We start from the raw sequence: 15,588 nt of genomic DNA, 5'->3' as shown, positions 1-15,588 counted from the left end.
GCTACTCATTACCTCTCTGTTCATGAATTTCATTATGCTTTGTGAGTAGTTACTTTTGTTCATGGGATAAGTCATGCTAATAGTAATCATGTGAATTTGGTATTCGTTCGGTAATTTGATATGTTGTATGTTGTTTTTCCTCTGGTGATGTGATGAGAACGTCGACTACATAACACTTCACCATTATTTGGGACTAGAGGAAGGAATTGGGAAGTAGTAAGTAGATGATGGGTTGCTAGAGTGACAGAACCTTAAACCCTAGTTTATGCGTTGCTTCGTAAGGGGCTGATTTGGATCCACTAGTTTAATGCTATGGTTAGACTTTGTCTTAATTCTTCTTTCGTAGTTGCGGATGCTTGCGAGAGGGGTTAATCATAAGTGGGATGCTTGTCCAAGTAAGGGCAGTACCCAAGCGCCGGTCCACCCACATATCAAACTATCAAAGTAACGAACGCGAATCATATGAACATGATGAAACTAGCATGACAGAAATTCCCGTGTGACCTCGGGAGCGTTTTTCCTCCTATAAGACTTTTTCCAGGCTTGTCCCTTGCTACCAAAGGGATTGGGACACTTTGCTACACCGTTGCTACTTTTGTTACTTGTTGCTTGCTACGAATCATCTCACCACACAATCACTAGTTACCGACAATTTCAGTGCCTACAAATTTTACCTTGCTGAAAACCACTTGTCAGATCCTTCTGCTCCTCGTTGGGTTCTACACTGTTACTTATCAAAAGGACTACGATTGATCCCCTATACTTGTGGGTCATCAACGCCATCATTTTTCTCGACGTGCTGCCAAGCGACAGCGACCCCGCCGACATTGGATGCCTCTCTGAACTCTTCGGCGAGTTGTGCATCAGTGAATCGCTCGCTGTCGACGAGTACCCTGATGAGATACTTGCCATCTCCGACCCACAGCCGTCAGCCGGCGGCGTGTCCCCCCAAGTGACATCAGCGATCTTTTCGGTCGATTTGTGGAGCTACGCATCAGCACCGCTCCCACCTCCGCTGAATACCCAAACATGGTGATCGACGTCTCTAACATGCTGCTTGCCTTTAGTAGCAACGCTTTGGGCGATGCCACCCGTCCTCACCTCTGTGTCGAGGTGATGGTCACCGACTCCTCCTCTAGCTCGAGGTGTGCCAAGGCCGAGGCGACGGCGGCCGCGGTTGTGGACCGCGCCGGCATGTTTGACCCCGTACGCGTCACCTTGGAGGGACTGCAAACCCCCATTGCACCATTTGCCAACCCGGTCGCTGCCATGACTGAGCTCGAGGCTTCCTGCAAGCATCTGTTTGCGGAGGCTACTACTCTCACCACCACGCAGGGTCCGATGGAGTCTACACAACGCGAGTACAACACCGCCTACAGCCTCACCCCAGCTGGCATAGAGCCCAGCCGGCGTGGTGAGGTGCGTCAGCGCGGCCGCATTGTCGCCGACATTCTCGGTGGGAACTTCCCCACCTATGACACGCCCACGACCAACTTAAAGGCCGCTGGTGCCGCCATGGCCAACTTGGCCAACTTGAAGGGCGAGGAGCGCATGCTACAGGAGCAATGAGTCCACGAGCTCATCGACATTGCCAATGCCCACCAGGCCCAGTTCGAGTCATTCCAGGACGGCTCCATGGCACCACATTCACGGCAATTGCGGGGCCCGGGTAACGCGGCATGCATATTCCCCCCGCGGCTCTGGACTCCTTGAGAGCAAGGGCTGAGACGAGTGTAACCGATGCCTCAACGATGAGCATGTGATCACCAGTGCACGGAACAACATGTAGGAAATTGGCCGGCTCCAGACAGACGCACGCACCCCACGTGAGACAGGGCCGCCGCAGCCGGCTCGATGAGCTGGCCCGCCGCCCCGCTGGGACCCCGCGTCCAGGACGAGAATGATCCTCCCCGCCACCTCGACTGGCTAGCCGAGTCCAACCTCCTCGAGGAGGAAGGGCCAATCGGTCCGGCCTTCTTTGGCCCCCGCATCCACAATGTGTCGTTCCCCTCCAGCTTCACGTTGTCGTGCGACACCCCAAAGTACAACGGCTCCACCAAGCCAAAGGACTAGCTGGTTGACTACACCACCGCAGTTGGCATTGCCCGGGGAAAAAACCACGTGGTGGTGTGCTACATCCCTCTCATGCTGCTCGGCTCGACACGAACATGGCTCAACAGCTTGCCGGTCGGCAGTATCAACACATGGGCTGACTTCAAAGAGGCGTTCGTGCCCAACTTCATCGGCACCTACAAGCATTCGGGTCACCCCCTTGAGCTGTCCATGTGCGTCCAAGGCCCGGACTAATCCCTGCGCGGCTAGCTCGCGCGCTAGACCGAGTTGCGCACCTCGTGCGAAGGACTGTACGAGGTCCAGGTGATCTAGTACTTCTCCAAGGGTTGTCGCAAGGGCACCCTACTCAAGCACAAGCTCATGTGCTCCGAGCCGGCCTCCCTCGCGAACCTCATGATCAAGGCAGACAAGTACAACATAGGCGACTTTGCCATGTGCGTTAAGGTCGACGCAACTGGCAAAGTCGTGTCGGTTCGTTTGGCTGCCCAAAAGTCGGTCGACGACAGCCGGCCTCGATAGAACAATGAACCCAACGGCAAGCGCAAGTAAGACCAGCCGGACCCGTGCTACAATAGCCAGCTGGTGGCGACCGCAGAAGAAGAGCAGTCGGTCGGCCAGTGCGCGTCCCAATGACAGCGCACCAGCAAGTCCCCCTAGCTCCCCAAGCTCACCTTCAAGCAGATCCTCGACGCGCCATGCAAGAGGCACAACGGTGCGAATCCAGCCACGCACACCCTTCGCCAGTGCAGCTTCTCCGAGCGGATGGCTCGGGGCGAGGGCCTTCCGGTTCCTCCCCCTCCGGGTCGGCGGGCTCTAGCTCTGGCGCCTCCGACGGCACCGGCTCCGCCTCCCAACGATGTCTTGCTAATGCACCGGTTCCTCAAGCAGGATGAAGCGTACGTCGTCTTCACCATCGGGGAAGACGTCAAGAACGCCGAGCGCAAGCGCCGACACGAGGAGAACACCACGGTACCCTTTGTCCCTCAGTACATGCATTGGTCTAAGAAGCCCATCACCTAGAGTCGCGTTGACCACCTGACTGTGATGCCGAACCCGAGCAGCTATGCTCTCGTTCTCAACACCACCATTCCATCCGAGAAGCTCACCTGTCGATTCTCGCGGGTGATGGTCGATGGCGGCAGCATCATCAACATTCTCTATCGTGACACCATGCTCAAGATTAGTCTCAAGGAGACCCACCTGCAGCCGACCCGTACGGTCTTCCGTGGCATCGTGTCCGGGCAGTCTTGCTCCCCCATCCGCAAGATCGAGCTCGACATCCTTGCCGGCACCAAGAGCCACTTTCGGCGTGAGCCGATGTGGTTCAAGGGGGTGGACTTGAGCAGCCCGTACCACATGCCCCTTGGCCATCTAGCTCTGGACAAGTTCATGGCTATCCCCCACTAAGCCTACCTGAAGATGAAGATGTTGGTCCCAAGGTCATCATCATCATCGACACGGACTACAAGAAGTCCATCGAGTACGCCCAAGCCGGCAGCCAGCTGGCCGAGTCCGTGGCCATTGCCGAGGAGTAGCGCCAGCTCGACCGACTCGTGGCCCAGGCTGCGGCGCAGTTGGTCATGCTGACTCTGCCTCGCCAGTTGCCTAACGAGGCGGCCTTCACGCCATCCAAGGATACCAAGAAGGTGCCTCTTGACCTGGCAACCCCAAGCAGTGTGCCACCATCGCGCCGGCTTCAACAGCAAATAGGAAGGCAAGCTTGTCGACTTTCTCCATGAGAATCGGGACATCTTCGCGTGGTCTCCCAAAGACATGCCTGGTGTGTCGAGGAAGTTCCCGAGCACAAGCTGCACGTCTGGCGTGAGGTCAAGCCGGTGAAACAATCCCTCCGTCATTTCCCAGAGGAAAAGCAACGTGTTATTGGTGATGGGATCGCCTGGTTCCTTGCAGCCGGGTTCATCAAGGAAGTATTCAACTCAGACTGGCTGGCAAACCCAGTCCTGGTGCTGAATAAGAACAAGACCTGGCGCATGTGCATCCACTACACCAGCCTCAACAAGGCATGCCCCCAAAGATCTGTTTGCCCTGCCTAGGATCAATCAGGTGACCGATTCTACCGCCGGTTGCGATTTGTTGCACTTCTTGGACACATACTCCGGCTACCACCAGGTCAAGCTTGACCCAGATGACCAGCTCAAAACCTCCTTCATCACCCGCTTCGGGGCCTATTGCTACGTTACCATGCCGTTCGGCCTGAAGAACACCGGCGCTGATACGTCCATTTTGCATCATGCTTTTATGTTGATATTTATTGCTTTGTGTGTTGTTATTACACTTCACGGTACAATACTTATGCCTTTTCTCTCTTATTTTACAAGGTTTACATGAAGAGGAAGAATGCCGGAAGCTAGAATTCTGGCCTAAAAAGGAGCAAGTTTGAGATACCTATTCTGCGCAACTCCAAAAGCCGTGAAAATCAACAAGGAATTATTTTGGAATTTATGAAAAATACTGGGCGGAAGAAGTACCAGAGGGGACCACCAGGAGGCCACAAACCTACGAGGCGCGGCCTACCCCCGTAGCCGCGCCTAGGGGCTTGTGGGCTCCCTGTTGGCCCTTTGGCTCCCCTCTTTTGCTATAAGGAGGGTTTCATTCCAGAAAAAATCAAGAAGAGGCTTTCGGGAGGAATCGTCGCCGCCACGAGGCGGAACTTGAGCAGAACCAATCTAGAGCTCCGGCAGGGCCGTCCTGCCGAGGAAACTTCCCTCTCGGAGGGGGAAATCGTCGCCATCGTCATCACCAACACTCCTCTCATCGGAGGGGACTCATCACCATCAACATATTCATCAGCACCATCTCATCTCCAAACCCTAGTTCATCTCTTGTAACCAATCTCCATCTCGCGACTCTGATTGGTACTTGTAAGGTTGCTAGTAGTGTTAATTACTCTTTGTAGTTGATGCTAGTTGGATTACTCGGTGGAAGATTATATGTCCAGATCCATGCTGCTATTCAATACCTCTCTGTTCATGCACATAATTATGCTTTTTGAGTAGTTACTTTTGTTCCTGAGTACATGGGATAAGTCTTGCTATAAGTAGTCATGTGAATTTGGTATTCGTTCGATATTTTGATGCGTTGTATGTTGTTTTTCCTCTAGTGGTGTTATGTGAACGCCGACTACATAACACTTCACCATTATTTGGGCCTAGAGGAAGGCATTGGGAAGTAGTAAGTACATGATGGGTTGCTAGAGTGACACAAGCTTAAACCCTAGTTTATGCGTTGCTTCGTAAGGGGCGGATTTAGATCCACTAGTTTAATGTTATGGTTAGACTTTGTCTTAATTGTTCTTTCGTAGTTGCGGATGCTTGCGAGAGGGGTTAATCATAAGTGGGATGTTTGTCCAAGTAAGGGCAACAACCAAGCATCGGTCCACCCACATATCAAACTATCGAAGTAGCGAACGCGAATCATATGAACATGATGAAAACTAGCTTGACAGAAATACCCATGTGTCCTCGGGAGCTCTTTACCTCCTATAAGAGTTTGTCCAGGCTTGTCCCTTGCTACAAAACGGATTGGGCCACTTCGCTGCACGTTTGTTACTATTGTTACTTGCGACTTGCTATGAATCATCTTATCACACAACTATCTGTTACCGACAATTTCAGTGCTTGCAGAGAATACCTTGTTGAAAACCACTTGTCAGATCCTTCTGCTCCTCATTGGGTTCGACACTCTTACTTAACGAAAGGACTACGAGAGATCCCCTACACTTGTGGGTCATCAGGCGCCACCTTCCAGCACTGCATGTCGAAGTGCTTCCTGCCCCAGCTCGGCGGGAACATGTACGTATATGTGGATGACATCGTCGTCAACACCAAGATGCACCTCAGCCTCCTCGAAGATCTACGGGAGACCTTCGCCAACCTGCGTGAGTACAAGATCCGGCACAACCCAGAAAAGTTCGTGTTCAGCGTCCCACCCGGCTATCTCCTTGGTTTCTTTGTTTCTCCCTATCGGATCAAAGCCAACCGGAGAACATCAAGGCCATCGAGCGCATGTCCAAGCTGACTAAGTAGCACGGCGTCCAGAAGTTCGCCGATTGCCTTCCCTCTCTCAGCCGGTTTATCAGCCCGCTGGGGGGAAAGGCCTTGCCCCTCTACCAGCTCATGAAGAAGACGACACCTTTCTAGTGGACCGACTATGTGGACGAAGCTTTCCGCGACCTCAAGTGTGTGCTCTCCACTGCGCCCATCCTCGCCGTGTCGAAGGAGAAGGACATCATCCTCGCCTACATCGCGGCCACCACCCGCATGGTGAGTGTCGTCCTGGTCATAGAGCGGGTGGAGGAGGGCAGGGCGCTACCGGTGCAGCGTCTTGTCTACTACCTCAGCGAGGTCCTCTCCAACTCCAAGCAAAATTACACCCACTACCAGAAGATGTGTTATGGTGTATAATTGGCTGCCACGAAGTTGAAGCAGTAATTCCAGGAGCATGCCATCACTGTGGTGAGAACGGCTCCACTTTCGGAGATCATGGGAAACCAGGACTTCATCGGCCAGATCACCAAGTGGGCCATCGCCATGGCCGACCACGACATCTGGTATGAGCCCCACACGGCCATCAAGTCTCAGATGTTGGCTGACTTCCTTGTCAACTAGGGTGAGACCCAATACGTGTCGCCTCCCCCCCGACTCGACTCACTAGCGCATGCACTTCGACGACTCAAAGATTTGCTCCGGCCTGGGCGCCGGCATCGTCCTCTACTCCCCCAAGAGGGTTCAGCTCAGGTATGCGCGTCAAATCCACTTCGCCGCCTCCAACAAAGTGGCCAAATATGAGGTGCTCCTCAACGGCCTCCGACTCGCCCAAGAAAATGGCATCTGATGTGTCCTCTGCTTCGGCGACTTGGACCTTGTGGTGCAGCAAGTCATGGGCGAATGGGATGCCCGGTACGCCAACATGGCGAGCTACCATTTCCTGGTGCAACGACTCTCCGGTTCCTTCGATGGCTACGAGTTCCATCTTGTCCCACGAGCGGACAACGAGGCTGCCGAGACGCTGGCCAATATCAGCACTACCCGGTAGGCCATCCCAGCGAGGGTCTCCCTCGAGCGACTGCTCAAGCCGTCTTTCGAGTCAGAGTCTATCTTCGACTCAACAGACTCCGCCAATGTGCCCTTTGGCTCGAGGATTCAATCAGCAACGCCCGGCTCCGGCTCGGCCAAGGCCAACTCCGCCGTTGAACTCCCTGACTCGTGGCCTTGATACGTCTCCGTCGTATCTACTTTTCCGAACTCTTTTGCCCTTGTTTTGGACTCTAATTTTCATGATTTGAATGGAACTAACCCGGACTGACGCTGTTTTCAGCAGAATTGCCATCGTGTTGTTTTTGTGAAGAAATAAAAGTTCTCGAAACGTCTTGAAAATTTACAGAGAATTTTTCTGGAATAAAAAAATGCATGCGCAACGATCCACTACATGAGGTGGACCGGTGGGCCACAAGCCCACAGGCCGCGGCCACCCCCCTGGCCGCGCCGTGAGGGCTTGTGGGGCCCACGTGGCTCCACCGCCCCCCAACTCAGCTCTATTTATTCCGTCTCACCCAGAAAAAAATCAGAGAGAAGGTTTCATCGCGTTTTACGATACGGAGGCGCACCCACATCCTGTTCTTCACCTGGAGGGCAGATCTGGAGTCCGTTTCGGGCTCCGAAGAGGGGAAATCGTCGCCATCGTCATCATCAACCTTTCTCCATCGACAATTCCATGATGCTCTTCATCATTCGTGAGTAATCTCATCGTAGGCTTGCTGGACGGCGATGAGTTGGATGAGATCTATCATGTAATCGAGCTGGTTTTGACGGGGACTGATCCCTAGTATCCACTATGTTCTAGATTGATGTTGCTACTACTTGGCTATGCTTAATGCTTGTCACTAGGGCCCGAGTGCCATGATTTCAGATCTGAACCTATTATGTTGTTGCCAATATATGTGTGTTTTAGATCCTATCTTGGATGCTGTAGTCACCTACTATGTGTTATGACCCGGCAACCTCGGATTGACAATAGCCGGAACCACTCCCGGAGATGACCATAGTATGAGGAGTTCATGTATTCACCATGTGTTAATGCGTTGGTCCGGTTCTTTATTAAAAGGAGAACCTTAATATCCCGTAATTTCCATTAGGACCCCGCTGCCACGGGAGGAATGGACAATAGATGTCATGCAAGTTCTTTTTCCTAAGCACTTATGACTACATACGGAATACATGCCTACATTAGATTGACGAACGGGAGCTAGTTACATATCTCTCCTGTTATAGCTGTTACATGATGAATCACATCCGGAATACATATCCATCACCGATCCACTGCCTACGAGTCTTTTACTACTGGTCCTTGCTATGTTACTTTGCCTAGGCTTGTCCCTTGCTACAAAAGGGATTCGGCCACTTTGCTGCTGCTACTGTTGCTACTCTTGTTACTTGTTGCTGCTGTCACTACTGCTCTTACTTTGCTTCTACTTGTTGCAACACTTTTCTGGAGCCGTTGCTAGGGAAGAATAGTTCCCCGTCCACGTGCTCTTTACTGGCGCCATTGATACAACAGTTAGGAATAGTCTGCCGTCAATAGATTGTTTCTGACACCGTTGTTAGCATACTACTTTGCTACTGATACTTTGCTTGCAGACACTAATCTTTAAGGTGTGGTTGAATCTGACAAACTCAGCTGCTAATACTTGAGAATATTCTTTTGCTTCCCCTTGTGTGAACCAACAAAGTTGGGTTGAATACTCTACCCTCGAAATCTGTTGCGATCCCCTATACTTGTGGGTTATCAAGACCTTTTTCTAGCGCCGTTGCCGGGGAAGCACAGCTATATTCTCTGAGTCACTTTGGATTGACGTCTGCTGATCACTATGAGGAATCCGAAAGATCCAAGAACTAAAATCCTGCCTTCCACTACGAGGAGAAGTAAGGAACTGCCATCTAGCTCTGCACTTGATTCACCTTCAGTTTTGAGTAAGTTTGTGACTTCGCCTCCTGCAAGAAATCTTGATATGTTGCCTGTGCGTGATGCTTACGATGCTGCTATGCTTGATACTATGTCTAATGATGCTATGCTTGATACTATGCCTGATGATGCTATGCTTGATACTATGCCTGATGATGCCATGCTTGATACTATGCGTGATGATGCTATGCTTGATACTATGCTTGTTGATGCTATGCTTGATACTGCTTTGCCACTAGGTGCCCTTGATGCACGAATTGCTAGAGTTGCTGCTAGACGTGATGATATTTCTGAAACTGTTGATACTATTGAAGTAGAACCTGCTACTATGCCTGAATTGCCTGTTATGCCTGATACGCGCTATGTTATGGAGGGAGAGATAGCTGAGGACTTTCTTGTGTGTAAGGATAGCTATGATGTTGAGAAACTACTGCGCAAGTGGAAAGAAAAATCTCTGAACGCTAGGATGAAATACAACCCGAAGTTTCCTACTTCGCATATCTTTGTGACCGATAAGGATTATGAATTCTCTGTCGACCCTGAGTTAATCACTCTGGTCGAATCTGATCCTTTTCACGGTTATGAGTCTTAAATGGTTGTAGCCCATCTTACCAAACTGCACGATATAGCCACCCTATTCACTAGTGAGGAAAAGATCCGCCACTACTACATGCTCAAGCTGTTTCCTTTCTCGCTAAAGGATGATGCTAAGACATGGTTCACTTCTCTTGCTCCTCGTTGTGTGCGTAGCCCCCAGGATATGGTCTACTACTTCTCTGGAAAAAGATTCCCTGCTCATAAGAAGCAAGCTGCCTTGCAGGAAATATACAACTTTACTCAAGCTGAAGAAGAGAGTCTCCCACAAGCTTGGGGAGGCTCATCCAGCTACTGAATGCCTTGCCTGATCACCCTCTTGAGAAGAACGAAATACTTGATATCTTCTATAATGGACTTACCGATGCTTCCAAAGACCATCTAGATAGTTGTGCCGGTAGTGTTTTTACGGAACGAACTGTAGAACAAGCTGAGATTCTACTGAATAACATCCTATGCAATGAGAATGCTTGGACTATTCCCGAACCACCTCCTAAGCCAACTCCGAAGAAAAGAGGTATTCTATTCCTCAGTCCTGAAGATATGCAAGAAGCTAAGAAATCTATGCGAGAGAAAGGCATTAAATCTGAAGATGTCAAAAATCTACCACCTATCGAAGAGATCCATGGTCTCGATAACCAGATACAGGTAGTAGAAGTAAATTCTCTGCGTAGGTTTGATGAGAGTGATATTCCTTTTGATAAACTTGCTAGCTTATGCATGGATGAATTTGATAACTTTGTTGTCGAACAACAGAGTTTCAATGATTATGTTAGCAGACAACTGGAACAGAATGCTCGTATGCTTAGTCATTTAAGTGCTTGTGTGGACAGAAATGTCAATGATATTAAGCTTCTGAGTAAACATGCCTCTATGGTTACCACTCAGGTAGAACAAGTACTTAAAGCTCAGAATGACTTGCTCAATGAGTTTAATGACAATGCCGTTAGAGTTGTCACTAGAGGCAGTAGAATGACTCAGGAACCTTTGTATCCTGAGGGTCATCCGAAGATAATTGAACGAGATTCTCAAGGAGTTAGCACTGATGCACCTAGTCATCCTAGAAAGAAGAAGAAAGATGCTAGGAACCTGCACGCTAGCAACCCTGTTGCTGCTACACCTGAGAGTCCAAACGACGCCTCTGTCTCTGATGCTGAAACACAATCTGGTGATGAACATGAGCCTAATGATAATATCAATAGTGATCTTCATGAAGATGCTCAACCTAGCAATGATAAGAATGTGGAGATTGAACATAGTGTTGATCTTGATAACCCACAACCTAATAATAAGAGATATGATAAGAATGACTTCGCTGCTAGGAAGCAAGGTAAAGAAAGGGAACCATGGGTTCAGAAACCTATGCCCTTTCCTCCCAAACCATCCAAGAAAAAGGATGATGAGGATTTTGAGCTCTTCGTTGAAATGATCAGACCTGTCTTTCTCCAAATGCGTTTGACGGATATGCTCAAGATGTCTCCATATGCTAAGTACATGAAAGATATTGTGACTAATAAGAGGAGGATACCTGATCTTGAGATCTCCGCCATGCTTGCTAATTACACTTTCAACGGTGGAACTCCTAAGAAACTAGGTGATCCCAGTGTGCCCACTATGCCTTGCTCCATTAAAGGCAGCTATGTTAGAACTACGTTATGCGATCTTGGAGCCGGTGTTAGTGTTATGTATCTCTCTCTTTATCGTAGACTTGAACTGGATAAGTTGACACCCACTAAAATCTCTCTACAAATGGCCGACAAATCAACTGCTTTCCCTATCAGCATTTGCGAGGATGTGCCTATTGTGGTTGCTAACACCACTATCTTAACAGACTTTGTTATCTTGGATATTCCCGAGGACGATGCCATGGCTGTCATCCTCGGAAGACCCTTTTTAAACACTACAGGGGCTGTTATAGATTACAACAAAGGCAATGTCAGTTTCCATGTCAACGGTAATGAGCATACGGTGCACTTTCCGAAGAAACAATATCGAGTACATTGCATCAATGCTATCGAAAAAACATCATCGATTCTTATTGGGAGCTTTGAATGCCCTATTACTTGTGTCAAGATGAAGTATGATTTGCATGTTGGGGAGATACACATCCCCATTGAGGTGACCTAGCGACTATTCTAAAATTCTCCATTCTCTTTTGCGATTCAAAAAGGTTTGTCAAAGAGGCTTGATCAACCTCACTGGCGGATTTCTGTAGCGACCCGACTCAACGAGTCAAGCCTCTGGTGTTTCTGTACCATCCCAAGATCATGCTGGTACACACACAGTACATAATGTATATATTCAAGAGTGCAATCACACAGCTTTATTAATCGAAATCTCATAAAGAGTACTTTATTACAATAAAGGAGTACAATAAAGTGGCTGAAGGCCAACTCATGAGATTATCTAACGAAGACTAAGCGGAAGCATCAGGTAGACGAGTCCATCCGACTCCAAGGGCATGTCGCTGAGCGTAGAACGATAACCTCACTCCTGGTCGGAAAAGTACTCTCCAACATGATACGTTGCAGCCGTGTAGGTCAGCATATTGAATATGCTGGCAAATCATCAAGAGAGGGAGTAAAATAATCACTATCTCTACATGCATATTTGGCCGGTGGAGCTAAGTTTTTGCATAAAGCTAGTTTTATCCTACAACAAAAGGGTTTGAAAGCAAAATATTACTACATAGTTTGTTGTTAACGAGATGGTTCCGCCAACCAATTCTCGTACCCGAATAGTTGTTAACACCCACATCATTATTAAGTTGTGTCGAGAGTTCAGGGGAAATTCAATGCCTTCGGCTCAAGTTGTCCATGACCGTGGACACGGCTAATCGATTAGGTTGAGTACTCTGCAGAGTTTTGCACACGTTCCCCACAAGATTTGATCGCCTCCGGGTTTGTCCTCACACTTCAGGGTGTTTGAAGACCGGATGATCAAAACATGGTCTTTCAACGGGTCCCTCTGAATCCCTGTCGGTGCCCATCCATTCCTACCGTTCGTCTACATCTGCTAGCACCGCCTGTCCAGAGTCGCCGCGTTGTCCAACCAAGCCAGAGCCCATAATGACTTGTGGCTGTGCAGGTAAGCCTTGAGTCTTGAAGTCTCCGTCCGTCCCTTTGAGCCTGGGTGAAGCTTTCCGCAGGATGACATGGCCTCTCCAGCATCCCGGGCATCCGCTGGGTTTTCCAGGGAGCCGATCAACCGTCCTTCACCCAGTGTTGCATTGCATCCGAGGTCTTGAAAATCTTGTCTTAGTCCGGTCTTGGTTATTATATCAATCTCGCATCTCTCGTGGCATACACTCAACCGATAACCCGTCTACTTAAGCATAGCATATATATAACTTTGTCGTCCCGGGGCCAAGTATCGGGGTGTTGGTGTTCCTACCACATGATACTACACCTATGACTAAAGTTTCCAAGTACCTAGGCAGCATGCAAATTGGGCAAAGAAGGTGATCTACTATGCATCGAAAACATAGGTAAAATAACATGATCAAAGATGACTTGCCTTGATGATAGTTGTCCCGCTCGAGCGTCTCTAAGTAACACGCTTCGCACTCCGGATGATCTACCGATACAAACACAAAGCACACCATAAGCAATTCAATCATTCCACGAGAAAAAAAAATAACATCACATGCAAAGATTGGCAAACGACTACGCAAAAGAATTTTATCGCACGTCGGTAGGACAGAAACTTGTTTCTGTTGAAGACACCAGTAAAAATACTTGGAAACTTCTGAAAATTCTACTACAGTAAGGTTTTATCACTAGAAAACAGTAGCAAAAAGAATCAACTCAATATCATTTTTCAAACTCCTGGAATAGGCAAAACAGTGTTTAAACTAAATCTGCTCTAACTTATATTTGAAAATTCCCAACACAGAAACATTATATATTTTTAAAAACTACAGGAAATTTGTGAGCTACTGGAAAAAGAATCAATGTCATTGGACGTACGGATAAAAAGTTGTGATAAAAACAAGATTGAAAGTTTCTGTTTTCGAAATCTGGACAGAAATTACGAAACTGCTAGTGCTAATGAGAGGCACGCGTGGCAAGCTTCTAATGGCTGAGATGGAGTGCATGAAATAGAGAGAGAGAGGTTGCTACCTGCTGCTGGAGGTGTTGCACCGGCAAGAAAGGAGATGGCCGGCGAGGAAGGAGGGAGTAGCTCCGGGCGGTGGGGCGTCGGGCGGCGGCGGTGAGGTTCCTCCTCCGCGGGGAAGAGGCGGCGGTGGAGAGAGAGTTCGGGGAGGGCTCCTCCTCCGCGGCGAGGCCGAGGTGCAGCAGCTTTCGGGCTGCTGCCGCTGCTCGCAGCGGCGGCTAGGGCGGCGGTGGGGTGAGGCGCCGGCGGCGGCTTGTGGAGGCGGCGGTGGAGAGACGACGGCTAGGGTTGGGGAGAGGTGGAGGTGGGGGGGGTTTATATAGGCTTAGGGGAGGAGAGTAGAAAGGAAGGAGAGGGAGAACTTTGGGAAGGAGATCATGGGAGAGAAAAATAGGAAAGAGAGGGAGGAGAAAGAAGGAAGAGAGAAATAAGGAAAAGGGAGAGAAAATAGGAAGGAGGAGACGTGGGGAGGGAGAGGGATTGGGGACGTGGGGGAGGCTGCATGCAAGGCATGCGTGCATGCATGGGGTGGCTGGGCTGTTTTGTTTTTTTTTTGAAAAGAAAACAAACAAACAGCAGCAACAAAAAGAAATAAAAAAAAACAAAACAAAACAGAAAAAATATATTTTCCTAGCTAACAAAATACTAGGAAAAAAAGTACTAATATACATATATGCACTAGAACTTAGGAGAAAACAAAATAACATATACAACTAATATATATATATAATATATATATAGGAATCCTAGTTCCACCTAATGCAATTTTTTTTTTTAAAAGTTTTATGCAATTAGATCACACAACGCGACCGAAAAAAAAACTCGACTAAAATAATCCGGAGTTTGGAAAAATTTGCAAAAACCAAAAATGGTGACTTTAACTCACAGGGGAGAAGTCATATTATCTCCGCTCCGATAAATTGCCCGCAGTCACATAACGATATAAATTTTCAGAAGAACGCAATGATGCATAAAATATGGAATGCAAATGAATGATCTATTAACATCCGAATTTACGAAAATTGGGATGTTACAAACCTACCCACCTTAAGATGAATCTCGCCCTCGAGATTCGGGTTGGCTAGAAAATAGGTGCGGGTGGTCTCGACGAAGGTCCTCTTCTCGTTCCCAGGTGGCTTCTTCCTCGGTGTGGTGGCTCCACAACACCTTGCAGAACTTGATGATCTTGCTGCGGGTAACTCTATTGGCGGTCTCGAGAATCCGGACGGGTTTCTCCTCATACGTCAGATCGCTGTCAAGCTGTATGGCCTCTAGGGGCACTGTATCTCTCAACGGAACATCGGCCATCTCAGCATGGCATTTCTTCAACTGGGAAACATGGAAGACATCATGAACTCCGGACAATCCTTCCGGCAGTTCCAGTTTGTATGCAACTTCGCCTCTACGTTCAAGAATTTTGTAGGGGCCAATGAAACGTGGTGCTAGTTTTCCTTTCACACCGAATCTCTTGATTCCTCGAAGTGGAGACACCCGAAGATATGCTCGATCTCCCACTTCGTATGTTACTTCCTTGCGTTTGCTGTCGGCATAACTCTTCTGCCTGGACTGAGCTATCTTGAGTCGGTCACGAATAAGCTTGACATTCTCTTCAGAGTCTCGGATGAGGTCGGGACCAAAAAGTTGTCGGTCGCCAACTCCATCCCACGTCAATGGTGTTCTGCACCTCCTTCCGTATAGAGCTTCGAAAGGGGCCATCTTCAGACTGGTCTGGTAGCTGTTGTTGTATGAGAACTCGGCATACGGTAAATTGTCATCCCAACTAGACCCATAGTCTAGTGCGCAAGCTCTCAACATGTCTTCCAG

The sequence above is a fragment of the Hordeum vulgare genome, chromosome 4H (genome assembly GCF_904849725.1).
Source record: "Hordeum vulgare subsp. vulgare chromosome 4H, MorexV3_pseudomolecules_assembly, whole genome shotgun sequence".
Taxonomy (NCBI): domain Eukaryota; kingdom Viridiplantae; phylum Streptophyta; class Magnoliopsida; order Poales; family Poaceae; genus Hordeum; species Hordeum vulgare.
The sequence above is the reverse complement of the archived record's forward strand: the minus strand, read 5'-3'. Positions refer to the sequence as shown.